The following is a 10,874-nucleotide window of genomic DNA, read 5'->3' on the forward strand; positions in this document are numbered from 1 at the left end:
TTTTATAAAATGTTTTATAAATTATTGTCAATTTTGTACATATATTTTTTTTAAATTTTCATAAATATATATTCTCATTATTTTAACTCTTATATCTATATTTTGAAAAAAAAATAAAAAAGTTTTATTTAAATTTTAGGAAATAATTTTCTAAGAGTTCCATCCTTCTTCCTGACGAATAGCACCGGAGCTCCCCATGGAGACACACTGGGGCGGATATAATTTTTATCCAGCAATTCTTGTAGTTGCATCTTCAATTCGGTCAATTCTGGCACACTCATTCTATAGGGTGTCCGTGAAAGTGGAGCAGCTCCTGGTATTAACTCAATGGTGAAATCTATGTCCCTCTTTGGAGGTAATCCAGGAATTTCTTATGGAAATACGTCTGCAAACTCTTTTATAACTGGAAGGTGTTCTAGTGGATTTTCCTTATTCTTGTTTTCTGCATAACCCACTTGAATTGCATACACTTGGCATCTATTTCGAATGCATTTTTCCAGCTGAGATGCAGTGATTGGTCGGACTTGAACTGGTCGTTTAATTCCCTGCATTTCTTGTTCTATTCCAGCATCATCCTTGTATCGTATAGCTTTTGTTTTGCAGTTTACTAAAGCCCAATGCTTTTCCAGCCAGTCCATTCCAATTAGAACATCATAGGACCCGAGGGGAAGTATATTCAGGTCTGCCACTACTGGCTGTCCTGCTACCACTATAGGGCAGCTTTTTACCTTTGCCATTACTCGTCTTTTGGTTCCTGTAGCTAGCTGTACCAGCCAAGGATTCCTGAATTTTTCAGGCTGCAATTTACATTGTTCAACTATCTTTGGACTAATGTAACTTAAAGTAGCTCCAGGATCTATTAGAACAGAAATGGAAAGGTTTAAAATTTTACCTTCAAACTCTATCATGGTGGGCTGGTATTCTGCCTGGCGATCATCCAAGGCTGCGTTAATTCTTGGCATACTTCGTCCCACGTCACCCACGGTGGATGCCTCGTGAATCTGGGATATCTGGTCAGTTCCTTTCCTTTGCGGACAATTCTTGACATAGTGCGGTCCACCACAACCCCAGCACTGCACTGGAGGTCTGGTTACTCCCTCAGTGTCCATCTTAGCGGGTTGTTCACTCATTTTGGTTTCACCGATGGACCTGGATTTGAATGCACTTCTTGGCGCTGCTCTACTATTCTGATTTTTGCTGTTTCCTTTGATTCCGCTGCTTCGATTCCCTTTATGAATTCCAACAGTTTTATTATTCTTCTTGTCATTCCATTTTCTGTTGGAATTGTCTCCTTTCTATTTGCTCTGCTGATAGCAGATTCTGGCCTTACGAATTGCCTCATCCATGGTTCTAGGATTGTCAAATTCAATCCTTTCCCTCATATACACAGGTAGACTACTGACAAATCGTTGTACCTTGGCTTTCTCTTCTTTAAGATAGGGTACATAGCGAAGCAAGGATGTGAAACGACTGATGAACTCATCCATAGTCTGCTGCCCCAACCGCAGATCATGGAATTCCTTCGCCTTTTCATCATAAAACCGTTCTGTCAAGTATCTCTCTTTAAAATATCTCTGGAACTTTTCCCATGTTATGGTTCGTTCAGTTACACCTTTAACGATTTTTACTTCCTCCCACCACAATGTTTCCTTCCCTTGTAACTGGAAGATGGCCAACCGTGCCTTCAAATTATGGTCATATTCATATAACTGAAAATATTTATTCATGTTGATTAGCCAAGCCTCTGCTGCTTCTTCTTGTTCCCCATCATAATGCGGGGGTTTAATCTGTCGGAATTCGCCTTGTAGTTCCACCTTTTGACGCTTTGAGGTCTGCTGTTCTGATGCATTATCAGATTGGTCCTCTCCTTCCTCAGGAATTTCAGATTCTGCATGATATTGTTCCTCCTCCGTCATTTTCTGTTGTTCTGCACTGGGATGAGCTAATGGCGGGTTTTGTCTATCAGACAAACTTTTCAAAATTCTTTCCTGTTCCATTGTCAGTCGTGTGTTATCCTCTCGGAGCCAGGCCATTTCCCTTTTCAGTTCTTGGACAGTTTCTAGTATGGCCAGATTCGTGCTGCGGGTCTCCTCGCCTAACTGTACCCATAATTCTGGATGTTCTCCAAAATTTGCTGCAGGCCTGTGCGGTGTGCTGCCAGACCCCTGCATGCTAACTGTCACTTGCGTTGTCTTGGATACTCTTGCTCTGGTCTGATCATGAAACATATAAGATTGTGAGTTACCTGCACAATTTTATTTTCCAAAAGATTGTTAATGTCATCATGATACCCATTCACATCCCAGAGGCCACAGTATGGATAATCTTGCTCTGATACCAATTGTCACATATCTACTTACAAATCACACATAAAATTTTTTTTTATTGGTGGGGTAACGATAACACCCACCCTTATAAGCAAGTATCACCCTTCATATGTATATGTATTTATACATGAGTCGTGGCAGGTTATACCATCCTTAATAGTTTAATTGACGGTTCATGCCAAAGGTTATGATGTTATAGGTGATACGGTTCATGGCTTTATTTCTCGCATGTCAAGGCTGTCCCGCCTATGACTGCTGGCATCCGGAACGCTTGACACCCGGCAGAGGTATTGACCTCCACCGTCCTGTTCACGTGGCTACGGTAGGGTTGTCAACTCTATAGGTTTCTCGCGCTTGGCATTTGGTTGTTGGTGTTAAAATCGACGGTAGGATACAGCCGCATGAGATCAATGGCCGTAAACACTCCACGTTACCTCTGATGGCAGGCGGGGTATATACGTGCCCCTTTCCGGATTCTTCGTGGCTTTTGTCACTCTTCTTGGCGCTCCGCTGCTGCTCCATTCCATTTCTCTTATGTATGAGTTGTTCTTCTGAGATTTACGCCGAGTTACTCCATAACATCAATGCTGCATGCCCTCTCTGGCCAGATTTGGCTCCATGGTTCTCGCCCTTGAACCAGCCAGGTATAGTATTGTCTATTTTCTAAGATTCAGACTTGTTTATTTGGATTTATATGTCTGCCATGTTTGTAATCCCCCTGAGTTTTTGGCATGGCAGGTTTGGCTCAGCGGTCCTCGGCGTTGGAGGTGTTAAAGGTTACTACAACGACTTTTCACTAAAACCCTCTCAGGTATTTAACTAGATAATCGTATGGGCTTTGGTTACTTTGTTTCGGTTCACCCTTCTTTGGTTTTGGGGTTTGTCTCTTGTGCCCAGGCAGGCTCCGACCTGACCTTGCACGTTTGACCGCAGATGTATGGGCGGACAGACAATGAATATGGTAATAGCTTGCCTGTAAAGCGTTGTAACTTGCTCTTTCCATCTTTTGTTAACAGTACATCATCGATTATGTATATATATAGTTTATAAATCAAAGTTCTGGCGATATCATTTCCTGTTCTGGGTGTTACGTGTTTGATTATGCATGACTGCTCCTCACACTCTATTGCATTAAGGATATTCTGTTTTTGTTTATAGTTTGCCGCTATAAAAACTTATGCTACCGAATCGCCGTGCCTGCCTCTGATTGCCATAGAGGTATGGCCGGCTACTCTGGGTTTGCCCATAACCCGTAACACTGTGAGTTGCATAGCTTATACTATGGTTTATGACATTTTACGGTTTATTTGTATGCAACCTTTGAATCATACTTCCTCGGTCTTCAGACCTGACCGCATGGTTACCATATCGGTTCTTTAGTTCTTGCGATGGCATGCATGTATATAATATACTGTCAAGTCGGTTAAAGAAATTGTTTAAGCTACCATGCATGTATGTATCATTGTTCTCTGTCTGGAATAATGTTTCGGTTGTCTCTCGGCTTAAGGGTTTCGACTTTTACCCGAGACTGTGGAAACAACAGGATTCGGATATACATACCAACCTGTCCTTGCTTCGTGGATTGTTTGAACCTGAATACCTTTATTGTATGTTTATACCCCTATTATAAAGGTTCTGTTCATAAGTAATAACTTACAGTTATGGTTAACGATATCATTTGGTTACGAGTTTTGCTCTGAGTTCTTTAGGGTATAAAGAACCATAAAAACGATACACAGTTCGTCCAGCTTTCCTTTCGTGTTTTATATGGCCGTCTTGGGCCTCCCTTGACTGTGTATTCTAGTTGATAGGAATAAGAGATTCCTTTGAAGCGTAATACTCCTTGTCTGGGGTTTTCATACTTGTGCTATATATGTTCTGTTCAACTGTATATGCATAACATCTCTCGGATTTTCCTTTTGATGGACAGGGTGTACCAGTGCACAGTTACTTTCTTGATTTATATTTTCTTGAAATGTGCAGCAATACTATGTTCGATTTGTACCGCCATTTTTGCTAGATTTGTACAACAAGTCTATACTAGATTTATATAGTGATATCTTGCTAGTTATGTACAGCCGTTCATACTAGGTTTATACAGTAATGTCTTGCTAGATTTGTACAGCAATCTATACTAGATTTATACAACAAATCTTGCTAGTTATGTATAGCAGTTTATACTAGATTTGTACAATAATATTATCCATCTGATACAGATAATAATCCCATATCATATTCAGTTCACCACTACCACATAAGTAACAATAATCAGTCTATCATTTACACAGATATTATGGAGACATGAAGGTTCTGCTACTTACCTGGTCTATTCGGATTAGTGAGTCTGGAACCTAGTCTCCTGCCAAATCTCTGTGTAAGCTTGTTATCCTCCCAACCGTGAGATCAGTCCCTCAAGACTTGAGTCTCCCCCCAAGCTTCCGCTTACCGGATCATTATCCTCAGTAAGCCAGCACTGTGTGCTTGACTATCTGGTCCTTACCAGACTTAGTCTTTTTCTTTTTCTTCTCTTTTCTCTGCCTGTCTCTACAGCCCAGAGTTTCTCAACCCACCTCTTTTTCCCCTGGAAACCCTTCCAGTTAGGGGAGGTGGTTATTTTCAATTTCAGTAACTGTTTCCCCTTTTGGGAAATTCAATGCTCTTGATTAATTCTTTAAACATTACTTTAATGCATAATTCAAATCAACAGATTATTCTTCAAAAGAAAATAGTTCTCAATATCATTCAGTTTTTACTGCAGTAAACTTTTTAGATAATTACATTTACGGGGTCATCACAGCATGGCCATTGACATTAACATCAGGTTGCTCCTTATCAAATATATGACTAGACTCATCATCCTCATAAAATAACTATGTCGGAAAGTGATGGTGATTTGCAGTCGTCAACGAGAGTCGTTGGAAATTGGAATCCTTAAAGGTGAACACATAAGCCTATCACATGACCTTATATAGGGAAAGATGGCCAAGAATACCGTTACAATTTTCAAAAAATGTGTTCAAAAAAGCAAAAAACAGACATTCTAATTCGAATCATCTCTTAAGAATCTTAAGAAAAAATATATTAGCAATTTGGTTTGAAAAAGAAAACAGCTAACGGTCCAATTCAAAAAAAGCAAATGATTCAATTGTTTTAATTGATATCCACGTAAACAAGCGAAAAACATTAACTATTCTAACCAATTCAAAATGTCAAAGCTAACACAGCCACCCATTTAGGCTCCTCAAAAAGTATTTTGAAATATATCAAGTCTATTACATTTCAAAGATTGAAAATGAAATCTCAAAATAGAAAGAAAACAATTATCTATTTTTCAACGAAAACATTTCTATATATCAAAATCAATTACATTTTAAAAAATAAAAATCAAATCTCAAAATAAATAGAAACAATTGTATAACTTTAAAGAATCATGGGTTTAATATTCTTTAGATAACCCATAAAAATGATTTGATTTATAAAATAGATACGTACTCATGAAAAACATAAATACACTACTTTATTGGGCATTCCATATAACCAATATTTTAATGAAAAATGATAAGGATTAATTAAATTATAACTTTATTTTATATCATTATTAAATATAATAATAACTAACTATGTTAGTAATCAAAATCTTGATTCAGAAGTCTATGGTCAACTCTCATCAAGTGTCAAAATTTGCAATCAACTGTGGTCAACTATCAAAATCAAACTTGAAGTTCCGACGGGAAAAATAAATATATGTGCATGTGGTTGAAATCCTCCAATCACACTCATTAACCTTCATGTCTGTGGTTGTAATAAAAAATACATTGTAGCATCCCTACTACTGAGAACCAAAACCCTAATCACACATGTGAGCTTTGAGCTCTGCCATTTCGAACCTGTATAAACAAATCTTTGTGAACTACCTCAAACCTATGAGAGCCAATCCAAAGAAAGAAGAATGATTGATAATCTCCAAACGAGGGTCACTTGACTTGTATTTATAGCCATACAAGGGTGTCCAAATTCTATTTGGGTCGACCTGACCTTTTTGTGCACATGGGGGTTTCCACATTAAAATATATTTTTCCTTAACCAAATTAAATTCTTCCAAGGGCTAGTAGAGGTCTTCTTCGACGAGGAAGATTGACAAAATAAGGGAATTTATCGCTAAGCTGCCAAAATTAATGCTCCCTCTTGGTTAGGGAGAAATTATTGATTGCAACGTATGTCCTATAAGAAATATTTCATCATTGTCAAATGTCATCATTGCATATCTCGGCTCATCTCTGCTTCTGTGCTCATTTGTGCTCATCTATGATTATTTTCACATTTCTGCTTATGCTACTGTGCTCATATGTTGAACATTATTGAACCTAAAAGAAGAATAATTTGACATTGGAGGGGAGTCCAAGCTACCACCCTCTATTCATCGGTTGTGAAAATTACACTACTAAAATCCTATTGCAGCAACTGCAAATTAGTTTTCTAATTGTAAGTTTAACAATTTATTTGCTATGACAAATACTAAATAATTCCCACTACAACCTTCACAAATAAACTGCAGAAGAAAATAGCATTGGAAGCTGAGAAAATACTAGAGAACACACATAAAAAGTAACACATCTATTTTTGGACAAATGTCCCCAAAAAAACCCAACTTCGAAAAATTGGCACAATAGTTGAGATTTTTTATTATTATGCAGCAGTGAGAAATTAAGAGTACAATCTAGATGCCAAAAACTAGCAATCTTTTATAGAAAATACTAGAAAAGGTATCTTGAGGGAAATTACCCTCTCTCCAAGTAATCTCAACACTTGACTACTATTAAAAAGCAGGTCCTCCAACAAGGCCAGCGCACGATATGCGTCAACTTGAAACTACCTACCACACATTTTGTGTGAATCGTATGTTAATCAGTCCATATTTCCTACTACTGATAGGGAAGAATTCTTCTCTAGCACTATGGAATCACTTCTTGACATCTCGAACTAAGGACATCCTCCCCTTAGCAAAAATCCAATTTCTCTTTGAGGGTTCGTGTTTCCTCTGCATAGCCTCCTAGAGAAATTTCAATTTCTCTGCAATGTACTACATTGTATCTAGAAAACTTCCTCTGGCCTCTCTTTCTTTGCCCCTCATTGCCTCTACTTCCTTCTATGGATTTTCGAAAATTGCTTCTACTCTCTGGCAATAGAACTTCCTAGTGAAATTAAACTCCACAATGTCTCAAGTGTGTTCTCCATATACCCACTAGCTTATTCTTATAATCCTCTGTTGGAGAACCAATGAGAAATATTAAAACTTAATCAAGGGACAAGATTAATTCGTAGTCGATTCGTGTGAATTTCAAGATAATTCACACCTTATCTCGATTAATTTTGATTCATTAACCATCTTTCCAAAATTTAAAATTAGGAAACATTACAAAATAGGTTAATAATATAATTGGGACACTTCTAGGAGGAATTTCCAAAAATGATTTATGGGTTATGGAGAACTCCTATATTCTAGCATCTCCGCAAAGGTTCAATACTAAAACACATTTAGTGCTACAAAAACTAACACTCCCTCTTAGTGAAGATAGTATTATAGTGTGATAGTGCTTGAACACCCTATCTCTATATCACCCTCTTCCAAGCTATGGATGTTTGGCCGCTATGAATGCCTTCCGCTTCCCACCAACCACTGCACAACTATGATGTTGCATCTATGTTGCTGCTGACACGTCTTCCAACTCTACATTTGTACTACAACTCCCTCTCATTTTTTGTTGCTGCAAAACCTACAACTGAGAAGCATCCAAAATACTCAATCATCTATGTCTCATGCATTCGTCTCTTGATTCCTAACTGCTACTAGCATCTGCATTGTCTACTAAAGAATCTATGCTACTCCTTACTCTACATTGTGTCACTTTGCATTGCATTATGCTCCTCATCACCTAACTCCTACTAGTCTGCAATTGTCATCGTGGAATATGACTGCATGAACTAGCACTAATCCATCTTGGTATTGAATATTGTGGTCCCTTGTATCAAGGTAATGGTCCATGAGGGAGACACCTCAATGGACATTGTCTATGTCTACAATCTCTAGGACTACAACTCCAAGTCACCTCAACTCACTCTTAGAGTTATGGCTGTCATCATAGCGAAGTCCTCCTCCAACCTAGAGGAAAGCTTGTCTATCTCGGCTAACGCTACCTCTTGGTCCTGCTTCTCCTAATTGTACCTCTTCCTAAGAGGCCACTGCATAATTTAGTGACTGAATTCACCACATCTGAATCACTTTATCATTCACATGTCCTTGTTCTTATTCTTCTTCTCCCCCTTCCCCTGACTAGGACCTTTAGATGATAGGCCCACATCTTCTTCTTCCTTCTCTCTTCATTCCCTTGTTATTGCTTCCACTGATGGTACTCTTCAACAAAGAACATCTAAACTCCTCCTATTGTAGATCGGCCCACATCTTGTCCCATCTTGGTAATGTGTCTCTTCCCAAGATACTTTGGAAAAACACTTTCCAATCCTCTTAGAAACTATTTAGTGCTAGTTTTTCAAGATATTTGGGTTAGGTTTCCTCCCCAATGGATGTTAGTTGATCACGAATCTTTTGAATCCTAGGGAGTGGGCCATCTATGCTCTCGCCCTTCTGCATCCTTATGCTTCTCAACTTCTCCTGGAAAGAAATCTTTTGATGCTCGGAAGAACTCTGATATAGCATGGAGAGAGCATCCCACATTTCTTTGTAGTCCCTTTGCTAGCTACATGTGAGACACTATTATCTGAAACTCCATCCAAGATCAGCCGCTATGTCTTCGCCATTTCTTTTTTGTACTCCTTCCGTTGATCTGTATCCTAGGTTATTGCCACAACATTATCCACATAGGCTTTCATGTCATATTCATCTAGAAGGAAGAACATCCTAACCTTCTAGATGACATAGTTGGAGGTTCCTTCCAACATATCCTAATCAAGAGGCTCAGTTGTGGCCATCTCTCAAACTATAAAAAATCCCTCTTTCCCTCTTCTTAACTACTAGATCTTCTATTCACACTTCTTCTAGAGTGAAAATATATGCTCACAACTACTTGCAATTTGTAACTTGAAAAGTTAGATATTTAAAACTCAAGATCTTTTCCTTGTCTGTGTGCTTTTCTCTTCCACCCGACATTGGTTCTTTTACTGAAAACTATTGGAAAACCCTCTACATCCAACCACAAAATCTGGTCAGCAAAAATATGAGTTATTGCTACTACCTCTAACTGTTAGAATCACTATTTTGGGAAAAACGTTTTTTCTTCCATGTACAACTAAAAATCGAATTTTCCCAACAATTCACACTGCCTAGTTAGGCACCACGCAACACCAGAAAATTTCAGCCTTCTTCTCCATATGAATAGTGAAATTCCTTTCTCTGCTTCCAAGCTTCCTCGATAATCACTCACTCTCTAATACCATGTGAAAATTTCAGTACTAAAATCTTATTGCAGTGACTAGAAATCATTTTTCTAATTGTAAATTTAACATTTTATCTACTATGGAAAATACCAAATAATTCACATTGCAAATTTCGCAAATAAGTTACGAAAGAAAATAGCACTAGAAATTGATAAGATAATAGAACACACAAAAAAAATTAACACAATTATTTTTGGAGAGATGTCTCCAGAAAAACCAACTTGGAAAAGCCTGTGTAGCAGCTGAGGGTTTTATTATTATGCAGCAGTAAGAAATTTTGAGCACAAAAACTAGAAATCTTGTAGAGAAGACACTGGAAAAAATATATGGAGGGAAATTACCCTCCCTCCAAGCAATATTGGACCTTGACCACTACCAAAAATAAAGTCGCCCAACTAGCATATGGATGCTCTATGTCAACCTGAAGCTACAGACCACACATGTTTCCAGAATTGTCTGTTAATCAAGTCGTCCCTCCTGCTACTAACAGGGAGAATTCTTCTTTGTCACTCTAGAATCTTTTCTCAACCTATGGAACTGAACACATCTTCTCCTTAGTAAAAATAAAACTTCCCTTTGAGCAGACTGCGCTGCCTCTATGCATCCTCCTACAAAAATATCGACCTTTCTCTGCAATGCACTATACCGAATCTGGAAAACTTCCTATGGTCTCACTGTCTCTACCCCTCACTATCTCTCCTTCCTTCTATGGTTTTCTGACAACTACTTCTACTCTCTATAATTGAACTTCCTAAGGAAATTGAACTCCACAAGTGTCTCAAGTGTGTTCTCCATCTACCCATCCACTTCTTCTTATAATCCTCTATTGGAGTACCAATGACCAAGATTAAAACTCAATCAAGGGCCAATATCAATTCCTAGTTGATCTATATTATTTTCTAGATAATTCACACCATATCTCAATCAATTTTAATTAATTAACCTGTCTTCCTAAGTTTAGACTTAGGAAACATTAAAAAATAGGTTAATAATCGAATTGAGAGATTTGTAGGTGGAATTTCCAGAAATGATTTTTGGGTTATAGAGAAATATTTTAATTTTGCCTCTCTAGAAAGTTTTGAGACTATAAAACCT

The 10,874-nt window shown here is 38.0% G+C and overlaps 1 long non-coding RNA gene across 1 annotated transcript; it reads left to right on the top strand.

Moving 5' to 3' along the window:
- The first annotated feature begins 2,831 nt into the window (after window positions 1-2,831).
- Window positions 2,832-3,267, top strand: LOC149140494 (uncharacterized). The gene is made up of 2 exons (XR_016264187.1): window positions 2,832-2,971; window positions 3,066-3,267. It is a non-coding gene; the product is annotated as an uncharacterized LOC149140494 (long non-coding RNA).
- The last annotated feature ends 7,607 nt before the right edge of the window (window positions 3,268-10,874 follow it).

This window comes from Pinus tabuliformis, chromosome X (genome assembly GCF_031772625.1).
Source record: "Pinus tabuliformis cultivar Carrire ecotype Pingquan chromosome X, CPIR1, whole genome shotgun sequence".
NCBI classification, from domain to species: domain Eukaryota; kingdom Viridiplantae; phylum Streptophyta; class Pinopsida; order Pinales; family Pinaceae; genus Pinus; species Pinus tabuliformis.